The sequence below is a fragment of the Balaenoptera ricei genome, chromosome 10 (assembly GCF_028023285.1).
Source record: "Balaenoptera ricei isolate mBalRic1 chromosome 10, mBalRic1.hap2, whole genome shotgun sequence".
In the NCBI taxonomy this organism is placed as follows: domain Eukaryota; kingdom Metazoa; phylum Chordata; class Mammalia; order Artiodactyla; family Balaenopteridae; genus Balaenoptera; species Balaenoptera ricei.
Genome location: NC_082648.1, coordinates 6,948,484 through 6,961,364, shown reverse-complemented (window position 1 = coordinate 6,961,364; position 12,881 = coordinate 6,948,484).

The window sequence follows — 12,881 nt, the reverse complement described above, 5'->3', positions numbered from 1 at the left end:
AGAATATTGCAGAACTCAAATATCAAATGCTGCGGAATGTCAAGTTCTAATGTGAAATCTAAGCTACCAGGGATAAAATCGGAGTCCAGGTTTAGAGCAAAGGGTTTGTATTACGGGAAACATGGAGAAAGAGCAAGAAAAGATTGAGAACAAGAAGAAAGGTCAATGTCGGATTACCCATAACATATTCAATAGCTGCTGTGTACAAAAAGTGTAGTTGTGTTTGACTAGCTTGAAGAACAAATGCAAGGCTAAGCAAGTGATCATTTTCAGGGGGATCGTGAACATGGAGGGGCATCCATAATGTAACTTGGTAGAGAAAAACAATTTATACTCAATATGGGTGTAATCTAGGCCAGTTGTAAACCATAAAATTGTGATATTAGGTAGGTTAGCCATAGCAATTGTTGGATGGAGTAGACAGAAAGATAACCAGTCTGTGGCTGGTGATAAAATGGTACAAAGACAACATATTGCTTTTGTCTCATAAATATCTGTTGGAAGGCAGGACGCCCAGTTTTGAAGCACTCATTGATTTGAGGAGGAAGTCAAGACAGTAAGTGAAGCACAAGTGGATCGTCTGGAGCAAATGACTGGAACTGGTACATGACAAAACTATCACAAGGCACGAACAAAAGCAGAAGTCCATTTACTAGAATTGGGGGAAAAGAAAATCGGTGTATGATGGAATCAAAGCCAACTATTTGTCAATAAGCAGCCTGTAATGCACTATTTATACACAACAAGCATCACATTATGCCAACATCCACACTTTATATGTTCAATGTAAATGGCGGGTTTGCAAATGTGAAGCTTAAATTTATACTTGATGTGCTAGAACATTAGGCAAAATAATCTGAGAAAAAGGACATATTGAGTTAATTAAGGTGAAGAGCATAAAGGAGTCAGAAGACATTGCATTCTGGGGATTTGAGGAAAAAATATGTATGAAGGACAAAGAACTTTCAAGGAAAGCTGAAAAATAATAGTTGAAGAATTTGAAACCAAGGGAGTCTTGGCACTCTATCACAAAGCATAATTAGGTCTAGATGGCCATTCTCCATAAAGTGCAAAAGAAGACTAGACAATTAATGCGAGCTCAGTCTAATTCACTACTAGTATAACCTTATATATCTATCCCCTTTTAAACAAATTCTGACAAAATGTATATTTTCTTAGTAAAGATACGTATTTCTTATTCACTTAATGTATGTGTTACAATCATCAAAAATATTTGTGAATGTTATTATTGTCTAATGATATATTTCAAAAAATAACAAAATCTTTATTCACAAATTAATGTTTCCCTCTAATATAACCCAGAAAATATTTTTTATTTTATTCATTATTTTTCAGCTTTATTGGGATATAATTGACATATATCCCTGTATAAATTTAAGGTATACAGCATAATGGTTTGAATTACATATATTGTGAAATGATTCCTACAATAAATTTAGTTAGCATCCATTATCTCATACAGATATGATTAAAAAATCAAAAAACGAAAACATTGTTTTCCTTGTGATGAGAACTCTCAGGATTTACTGTGTTAACCACTTTCATACTTTCATACATAACATCATCAGCGTTAACCATAGTCATCCTGTTGTACATTACATCCCTAGTTCTTACCTATCTTATAACTGAAAATGTGTACCTTTTGACCAACTTCCTCCAAAAAATATTTTAAAATTGTGTACCACAATGTCTAAATTCATGCAACCTAAATCAAGTTATAAAAAATATAGGCCCATTGATTGCTAAAATTCTTCAATCACTAATGGTTATAGTTTCAAATTCTGGGTGTATAGAATAATTTTACTATATCCAAATAATAATAATAATAAGCAGCAGCAACTTTAAAAAATTTTTAATTTTATTGGAGTATAGTTGATTTACAATGTTGTGTTAGTTTCAGGTGTACAGCAAACTGATTCAGTTATATGTATACATATATTCATTCTTTTTAAAATTCTTTTCTCATATAGGTTATCACAGAATACTGAGTAGAGTTCCCTGTGCTATACGGTAGGTCCTTGTTGGTTATCTATCTTATATATAATAGTATGTGTGTGTTCATCCCAAGCGCCTGAATCATCCCCCCACGCCCCATTTCCCCTTTGGTAACCATAAGTTTGTTTTGGATACCTGTAAGTCTGTTTCTGTTTTATAAATAAGTTCATTTGTATCTCTTTTTTAAAATTAGATTCTACATATGAGTGATATCACATGATGTTTGTCTTTCTCTGTCTGACTATTTCACTTAGTGTGAGAATCTCTAGGTCCATCCATGTTGCTGCAAAGGGCATTATTTCATTCTTTTTCTATGGCTGAGTAATATTCCATTATATATATGTACCACATCTTCTTTATCCATTCCTCTGACGATGAACATTTAGGATGCTTCCATGTCTTGGCTATTGTAAATAGTGCTGCAATGAACATTGGGGTGCATGTATTCTTTAGGATTATGGTTTTCTCCGAATATATGCCCAGGAGTGGGATTGCCGGATTATATGGTAGTTCTATTTTTAGTTTTTTAAGGAACCTCCATACTATTCTCCATAGTGGTTTTACCAATTGACAGTCCCATCAACAATGTGGGAGGGTTCAGTTTTCTCCACACCCTCTCCAACATTTATTGTTTGTAGACTTTTTGATGATGGTCATTCTGGCCGGTGTGAGGTGATACCTCATTGTAGTTTTGATTTGCATTTCTCTAATGATTAGTGATATTGAGCATCTTTTCATGTGCTTTTTGGCCATCTGTATGTCTTCTTTGGAGAATTGTCTACTTAGATCTTCTGCTCATTTTTGATTGGGTTGTTTGTTTTTTCAACAATAATAAGCAACTTTTAACATCCTTGTCAACTATGTTCCAGATCCACTTCATCACATTACCTTTGATCCAATCTCACTGCTACGTATACCCACTTGAAGGCTCCCAAACTGTTCCCCTTAAAGTGTAAAATATTTTTATAATTTTTACTAACTTTTTCAACAACAGTAATTGAAATATCCTGTTACCTCATTTACTGATATAAATATTTTCTACTACTGTAACAAACCCGTGTTTTTCAAACCAGTGGTTGGAAAAAGTTGCTCTCTTCCAAATTTCCTGAAGTTTATTTATTTATTTATTTTAAAAAATTAATTAATTTTTTTTTTTGGCCACACAGCACGTGGAATCTTAGTTCCCCAACCAGATATCGAACCCATGCCCCCCTGCAGCAGAAGCGCAGTCTTAACCACTGGGCCACCAGGGAAGTCCCTACTGAAGTTTATATTTCATGAAATATTAGAACACAAAAAGGACCTTACATATGATCTAGTTCAGCAGTTTTCAGACTTGAGTACCTGTATCTTTGGTGGTATTTCCAAAGGTCATGCTGGCAAAGAGAGCTTAAAGGGAATCATTGCCCAGATCTTCAATTTCATATGAACTTTGCTAAAATTTCTCCCTTCCAAATTCCCCCATCACAAGTGCCTTTCTCTACCTCACAAAAGAAAGAAATATATCTTTCTTTCCTCTCAATTTGATCAAGGTGCACTTCCCTGGAGTGTAGTAAACTCCAATGTGTCAATTAATATAACATGAAATACTGGTTCAGGTTTAAAAGAGAATTTCTCTACTTGTAGGTGACAACTACATTTGAACGAATGTTTCCATTTCTTTGCTTTTAGTAAAATTGTAACCGAGCAGGACCTTAAGAGGCCTTCCCAGAATAGACCCCCATTCATGTCCTCCCCCTGCCTTTTGAATTATTCTATATTTGGATTTTAAGTTTATACATAACAGGAGCTGTTGGCCATTATATATGCCTCTTGTCTTTTTTTTTTTTTCTCAGTTTAGTTTCTACTAATTGAACCAAGGTGGTAGTCTCCGTCAATGTGGGCTGTGTTTATATTTCAAGGACATGATAAGAGTTAACTTCAAGTTTTCTCCTAAGAATATTTTTGTCCTCTCAGGGTCAGTGTTCCGAAAAAAAGTATTTTATTAAGCCAGCTTTCTCTAACTGCACATGCCAAAAGAACAAGTTTTGGAATTTCAAGAGAGTTTCACCTTAACCAATTTTCTCCAGAGTCTAAAGAATATTGTGGCCACACAGCATTAAATCACTTTTTTCCTTAGTCATAGACTCATAGCTATAGGCACTTCTGGGAAGCATGCTGTTAACTTCTTCCACCTGGTAGGGGTTTCAGTATCTGCGAAACAGCTCAAAGGACATGGCTCAGAATGTTATCTATAATCCTTGAGGAAGAACTAAAAGTCCTTGCCTTTTTTGAATGGCTGAAGTATTTTTATTTTGTCTTGCTTGACTGTTTTCCTTTCTGCATTTTCTCACTTCTCTGATTAAATTTATTCTTTGACTAAAGTTTTTCTATAGACAAAAAACAGGCAGAGGACATGGGTCCGGGGTCTATTCTGGGAAGGTCTCATAGGGTCCTGCTTGGTTACAAAATTGAAGGAGTATCTGTTAGAATGGTTGACGGAGTCATCATTAGTAATAATTATTAATCATACTTCATTACATGATTTTTTTATTGGAGTATAGTTGATTTACAATGTTGTGTTAGTTTTTGCTGTACAGCAAAGTGAATCAGTTATACGTATACATGTATCCACTCTTTTCTAGATTCTTTTCCCATATAGGTCATTACAGCGTATTGAGTAGAGTTCCCTGTGCTATACAATAGGTTCTTATTAGTTATTTATTATATATGTAGTATTGTGTATTTGTCAATCCCAGTCTCCCAGTTTATCCCTCCCCCCTGCCCCCACTTAACCCTCTCATCACAATAAGTTTGTTTTCTAAATCTGTGACTCTATTTCTGTTTTGTAAATAAGTTCATTTGTACCATATATGTACCACACCATCTTTATCCATTCCTCTGTAGATGGACATTTAGGTTGCTTCCATGCCCTGGCTATTGTAAACAGTGCTGCAATGAACATTGGGGTGCATGTATCATTTCATTACATGATTTTTGGAATATACCTTAAAAGGAGTTCAACAAATCAAATGGCATTGCTATAACAAAACTTTCTCCACTTCTATTTCCATTATTTATCTGAACAAGATTTCTCAGCATCTTTTTTTTTTAAACATCTTTATTGGAGTATAATTGCTCTACAATGGTGTGCTAGCTTCTGCCCCACAACAAAGTGAATCAGCTATACATATACATATGTCCCCATACCTCTTCGCTCGTGCATCTCCCTCCCTCCCATCCTCCCTATCCCACCCCTCTAGGTGGTCACAAAGCACCGAGCTGATCTCCCTGTGCTATGTGGCTGCTTCCCACTAGCTATCTATTTTACATTTGGTAGTGTATATATGTCCATGCCACTCTCTCACTTTGTCCCAGCTTACCCTTCCCCCTCCCCGTATCCTCAAGTCCATTCTCTAGTAGGTCTGCATCTTTATTCCCGTCTTGCCCCTAGGTTCTTCATGACCATTTTTTTTTTTAGATTCCATATATATGTGTTAGCATACGGTATTTGTTTTTCTCTTTCTGACTTATTTCCCTCTGTATGACAGTCTCTAGGTCCATCCACCTCATTACAAATAACTCAGTTTTGTTCCTTTTTATGGCTGAGTAATATTCGATTGCACATATGTGCCACATATTCTTTAGCCATTCATCTGTTGATGGACACTTAGGTTGCTTCCATGTCCTGGCTATTGTAAATAGAGCTGCAATAAACATTTGGTACATAACTCTTTTTGAATTATGATTTTCTCAGGGAATATGCCCAGTAATGGAATTGCTGGGTCGTATGGTAGTTCTAGTTTTAGTTTTTTAAGGAACCTCCATAGTGTTCTCCATAGTGGCTGTATCAATTTACATTCCCACCAACAATGCAAGAGGGTTCCCTTTTCTCCACAACCTCTCCAACATTTATTGTTTGTAGATTTTTGATGATGGCCATTCTGACTGGTGTGAGGTGATACCTCATTGTAGTTTTGATTTGCATTTCTCTAATGATTAATGATGTTGAGCATTCTTTCATGTGTCTGCTGGCAATCTGTATATCTTCTTTGGTGAAATGTCTATTTAGGTCTTCAGCCCATTTATGGATTGGGCTGTTTGTTTTTTTGATATTGAGCTGCATGAGTGCTTGTAAATTTTAGAGATTAATCATTTGTCAGTTGCTTCATTTGCAAATATTTTCTCCCATTCTGAGGGTTGTCTTTTCGTCTTGTTTATGGTTTCCTTTGCTGTGCAAAAGCTTTTAAGTTTCATTAGGTCCCATTTGTTTATTTGTGTTTTTATTTCCATTTCTCTAGGAGGTGGGTCAAAATGGATCTTGCTGTGATGTATGTCATAGAGTGTTCTGCCTATGTTTTCCTCTAAGAGTTTGATGGTATCTGGCCTTACATTTACGTCTTTAATCCATTTTGAGTTTATTTTTGTGTATGGCATTAGGGAGTGTTCTAATTTCATTCTTTCACATGTAGCTGTCCAGTTTTCCCAGCACCACTTATTGAAGAGGCTGTGTTTCTCCACTGTATATTCTTGCCTCCTTTCTCAAAGATAAGGTGACCATATGTGCGTGGGTTTATGTCTGGGCTTTCTATCCTGTTCCATTGAACTATATTTCTGTTTCTGTGCCAGTACCATAGTGTCTTGATTACTGTAGTTTTGTAGTATAGTCGGAAGTCAGGAAGCCTGATTCCTCCAGCTCCGTTTTTCTTTCTCAAGATTGCTTTGGCTATCTGGGGTCTTTTGTATTTCCATACAAATTGTGAAATTTTATGTTCTAATTCTGTGAAAAATGCCAGTGGTGGTTTCATAGGGATTGCACTGAATCTGTAGATTGCTTTGGGTAGTATAGTCATTTTCACAATGTTGATTCTTCCAATCCAAGAACATGGTATATCTCTCCATCTAATTGTATCATCTTTACTTTCTTTCATCAGTGTCATAATTTTCTGCATACAGGTCTTTTGTCTCCTTAGGTAGGTTTATTCCTAGGTATTTTATTCTGTTTGTTGCAATGGTAAATGGGAGTGTTTTCTTAATTTCACTTTCAGATTTTTCATCTTTAGTGTATAGGAATGCAAGAGATTTCTGTGCGTTAATTTTGTATCCTGCTACTTTACCAAATTCATTGATTAGCTCTAGTAGTTTTCTGGTAGCATCTTTACAGTCTCTATGTATAGTATCATGTCATCTGCAAACAGTGACAGCTTTACTTCTTCTTTTCCGATTTGGATTCCTTTTATTTATTTTTCTTCTATGATTGCTGTGGCTAAAACTTCCAAAACTATGTTGAATAATTGTGGTGAGAGTGGGCAACCTTGTCTCGTTCCTGATCTTAGTGGAAATGGTTTCAGTTTTTCACCATTGAGAATGATGTTGGCTGTGGGTTTGTCACATATGGCCTTTATTATGTTGAGGTAAGTTCCCTCTATGCCTACTTTCTGGAGGGTTTTTATCATAAATCAGTGTTGAATTTTGTCAAAAGCTTTCTCTGCATCTATTGAGATGATCATATGGTTTTTCTCCTTCAATTTTTTAATATGGTGTATCACATTGATTGATTTGCATATATTGAAGAATCCTTGCATTCCTGGGATAAACCCCACTTGATCATAGTGTATGATCCTTTTAATGTGCTGTTGGATTCTGTTTGCTAGTATTTTGTTAAGGATTTTTGCATCTATGTTCATCAGTGATATTGGCCTGTAGTTTTGTTTCTTTGTGACATCTTTGTCTGGTTTTGGTATCAGGGTGATGGTGGCCTCGTAGAATGAGTTTGGGAATGTTCTTCCCTCTGCTATATTTTGGAAGAGTTTGAGAAGGATAGGTGTTAGCTCGTCTCTAAATGTTTGATAGAGTTCACCTGTGAAGCCATCTGGTCCTGGGCTTTTGTTTGTTGGAAGATTTTTAATCACAGTTTCAATTTCAGTGCTTGTGATTGGTCTGTTCAAATTTTCTATTTCTTCCTGGTTCAGTCTCGGCAGGTTGTGCATTTCTAAGACGTTGTCCATTTCTTCCAGGTTGTCCACTTTATTGGCATATAGTTGCTTGTAGTAATCTCTCATGATCCTTTGTATTTCTGCAGTGTCAGTTGTTACTTCTCCTTTTTCATTTCTAATTCTATTGATTTGAGTTTTTTACCTTTTTTTCTTGATAAGTTTGGCTAATGGTTTATCAATTTTTTTAATCTTCTCAAAGAACCAGCTTTTAGTTTTATTGATCTTTACTATCGTTTCCTTCATTTCTTTTTCATTTATTTCTGCTCTGATCTTTATGATGTCTTTCCTTCTGCTAACTTTGGGTTTGTTTTGTTCTTCTTTCTCTAATTGCTTTAGGTGTAAGGTTAGGTTGTTTATTTGAGATGTTTCTTGTTTCTTGAGGTAGGATTGTATTGCTATAAACTTCCTTCTTAGAACTGCTTTTGCTGCATCCCATAGGTTTTGGGTTGTCGTGTTTTCATTGTCATTTGTTTCTAGGTATTTTTTTGCTTTCCTCTTTGATTTCTTCAGTGATCTCTTGGTTATTAAGTAGTGTGTTGTTTAGCCTCCATGTGTTTGCATTTCTTACAGATTTTTTCCTGTAATTGATCTCTACTCTCATAGCGCTGTGTTCGAAAAAGATACTTGATATGATTTCAATTTTCTTAAATTTACCAAGGCTTGATTTGTGACCCAACATATGATCTATCCTGGAGAATGTTCCATGAGCACTTGAGAAGAAAGTGTATTCTGTTGTTTTTGGATGGAATGTCCTATCAATATCAATTAAGTCCATCTTGTTTAATGTATCATTTAAAGCTTGTGTTTCCTTATTTATTTTCATTTTGGATGATCTGTCCATTGGTGAAAGTGGAGTGTTAAAGATCCCTACTATGATTGTGTTACTGTTGATTTCCCCTATTATGGCTGTTAGTGTTTGCCCTATGTAATGGGGTGCTCCTACGTTGGGTGCATAAATATTTACAATTGTTATATCTTCTTCTTGGATTGATCCCTTAATCATTATGTAGTGTCCTTCTTTGTCTCTTGCAATAGTCTTTGTTTTAAGGTCTATATTGTCTGATATGAGAATTGCTACTCCAGCTTTCTTTTGATTTCCATTCGCATAGAATATCTTTTTCCATCCCCTCACTTTTAGTCTGTTTGTGTCCCTAGGTCTGAAGTGGGTCTCTTGTAGACAGCATATGTATGGGTCTTGTTTTTATATCCATTCAGCCAAACTATGTCTTTTGGTTGGAGCATTTAATCCATTTACATTTAAGGTAATTATCGATATGTATGTTTCTATTACCATTTTCTTAATTGTTTTGGGTTTATTATTGTAGGTCTTTTCCTTCTCTTGTGTTTCCTGCCTAGAGAAGTTCCTTTAGAATTTGTTGTAAAGCTGGTTTGGTGGTGCTGAATTCTCTTAGCTTTTGCTTGTCTGTAAAGGTTTTAATTTCTCCGTCAACTCTGAATGAGATCCTTGCTGGGTGGAGTAATCTTGGTTGTAGGTTTTTCTCCTTCATCAGTTTAAATATGTCCTGCCACTCCCTTCTGGCTTGCAGAGTTTCTGCTGAAAGATCAGCTGTTAACCTTATGGGGATTCTCTTGTATGTTATTTGTTGTTTTTCCCTTGCTGATTTTAATATTTTTTCTTTGTATTTAATTTTTGATAGTTTGATTAATATGTGTCTTGGCGTGTTTCTCCTTGGATTTATCCTGTATGGGATTCTCTGCACTTCCTGGACTTGATTAACTGTTTCCTTTTCCATATTAGGGAAGTTTTCAACTAACGAAAATAGTTATAGGCTTTTCTCTTCCAGGCTGGAATCAGCCATTTATGTAAGGAATCCTGGTTCTTTTTGTAGAGAAAGGTATTTAGAAATTAATATCTCAGCACTAAATGAGTTTACTGCTCTGGGGTGTCATTGCTTTTAGGTTCTCAAATCAGTCAGAGCCACTTACACACACATACACACACACACACACATCTATATCTCCATGTCTCTATTTATCTGTCTATTAAAAACTATGAATTCATACTGATACTTCTAAATCCAATTCAGTATCCCAGGGTTCACTTTAATGGCTCTCTTCCATATTTTTAACTCTCTTCTCTCATAATGAGAAATCTGTCTCCCAGCGTATTTACTCAGTCCTAGAATACATGGAAACTTTAGCCAGCGGATCAAAGTTAACCTTATCAGTGGTGGAACTAATTGACATTCTTTGCCTCTGATATAATATATTGAGAAGAATTTTTTAAATGCCTAACTCTAATTCTTCTAGATTTGTTGTTATTAACATTTCTATTCATGCACAATCAAAATAAAATGATCATAATCACAATGAATTTTGGTAAATAATTATTAAACATAAATGTACAATTTTACCAGAAAAGCCTCTTAAATGCATTGTACTTTAAAAAATGATGGCATGTGTCATAATTGAATATTAATTATTATAAAATCAGAAAAACTTTTACAAAGTAACTGCCAGACACATTCTTCAAAAGTAATATACTCATAGGAAATTGGTTCAAGATGGCAGAGTAGAAGGACGTGTGCTCACTCCCTCTTGCGAGAGCACCGGAATCACAACTAACTGCTGAACAATAATCGACAGGAGGACACTGGAACTCACCAAAGGGGATACCTCACATCCAAAGACAGGGGAGAGGCCATGGTGAGACAGTAGGAGGGGCACAATCACAATAAAATCAAACCCTGTAACCACTGGGTGGGTGACTCACAAACTGGAGAACAATTACAACACAGAAATCCACCCACTGAAGTGAAGGTTCTGAGCCTCATGTCATGCTTCCCAACCTGGGGGTCCAGCAATGGGAGGAGGAATTCCCAGAGAGTGTGACTTTGAAGGCTGGTGGGATTTGATTGCAAGACTTCAGCAGGACTGGCGGAAACAAGGACTCTACTCTTGCAGGGCACACACAGAGTAGTGTGTGCATCAGGACCCAGGGGGAAGGAGAAGTGACCCCATGGGAGACTGAACCAGACCTAACTGCTAATGTTGGAGGGTCTCCTGCAGAGGCGGGAGGTGGCTATGGCTCACCGTGGGGAAAAGGACACAGGCAACAGAGGTTCTGGGAAGTGTTCCTTGGCATGGGCCCTCCCGGAGTCCACCATTAGCCCCACCAAAGAGCCTGTAGCCTCCAGTGCTGGGTCATCTCAGGCCAAACAACCAACAGGGAGGGAACTCAGCCCCACTCATCAGCAGACAAGGGGATTAAAGTTTTACTGAGCTCTGCCTAGCAGAGCAACAACCAGCTCTACCGACCACCAGTCCCTCCCATCAGGAAGCTTGCACGAGTCTCTCAGATAGCCTCATCCACACAGGGCAGACAGCAAAAACAAGAAGAACTACAATCCTGCAGCCTGTGGAACAAAAAGCACATTCACAGAAAGATAGACAAAATCAAAAGGCAAAGGACTATGTACCAGATGAAGGAACAAGATAAAACCCCAGAAAAACAACTAAACAAAGTGGAGATAGGCTACCTTCCAGAAAAAGAATTCAGAATAATGATAGTGAAGATGATCCAGGATCTCAGAAAAAGAATGGAGGCAAAGATAAGAGAAGATTCAAGAAATGTTTAACAAAGACCTAGAAGAATTAAAGAACAAACACCTAGAAGAATTAAAGAACAAACAAACAGAGATGAACAATACAATAATGAAATGAAAAATACACTAGAAGGAATCAATAGCAGAATAACTGAGGCAGAAGAACGGATAAGTGACCTGGAAGACAGAATGGTGAAATTCACTGCCGCAGAACAGAATAAAGAAAAAAGAATGAAAAGAAATGAAGACAGCCTGAGAGACCTCTGGGACAACATTAAATGCACCAACATTCACATTATAAGGGTCCCAGAAGGAGAAGAGAGAGAGAAAGGACCAGAGAAAATATTTGAAGAGATTAGAGTCGAAAAATTCCCTAACATGGGAAAGGAAATAGCCACCCAAGTCTAGGAAGTGCAGAGAGTCCCATACAGGATAAACCCAAGGAGAAACACGCTAAGACACATAGTAATCAAATTCACAAAAATTAAAGACAAAGAAAAATTATTAAAAGCAACAAGGGAAAAACGAGAAATAACATACAAGGGAACTCCCATAAGATTAACAGTTAATTTCTCAGCAGAAACTCTACAAGCCAGAAGGGAGTGGTAAGATATATTTAAAGTGATGAAAGGGAAAAATCTACAACCAACATTACTCTATTCAGCAAGGATCTCAGATTCAATGGAGAAATCAAAAGCTTTACAGACAAGCAAACCCTAAGAGAATTCAGCACCACCAAACCAGCTCTACAACAAATGCTAAAGGAACTTCTCTAGGCAGAAAACACAAGAGAAAGAAAAGACCTACAAAAACAAACACAAAACAATTAAGAAAATGGTAATAGGAACATACATATCGATAATTACCTTAAATGTGAATGGATTAAATGCTCCAACCAAAAGACACAGGCTCGCTGAATGGATACAGAAACAAGACCCATATATATGCTGTCTACAAGACACCCACTTCAGGCCTAGGGACACATACAAACTGAAAGTGAGGGGATGGAAAAAGATATTCCATGCAAATGGGAATCAAAAGAAAGCTGGAGTAGCAATACTCATATCAGATAAATTAGACTTTAAAAAAAGAATGTTACAAGAGACAAGGAAGGACACTACATAACGATCAAGGGATGCATCCAAGAAGAAGATATAACAATTATAAATATATATGCACCCAACATAGGAACACCTCAATACATAAGGCAAATGCTAACAGTATAAAAGAAGAAATCGACAGTAACACAATAATAGTGGGGGGCTTTAACACCTCAGTTACACCAATGGACAGATCCTCCAGACAGAAAATTAATAAGGAAACA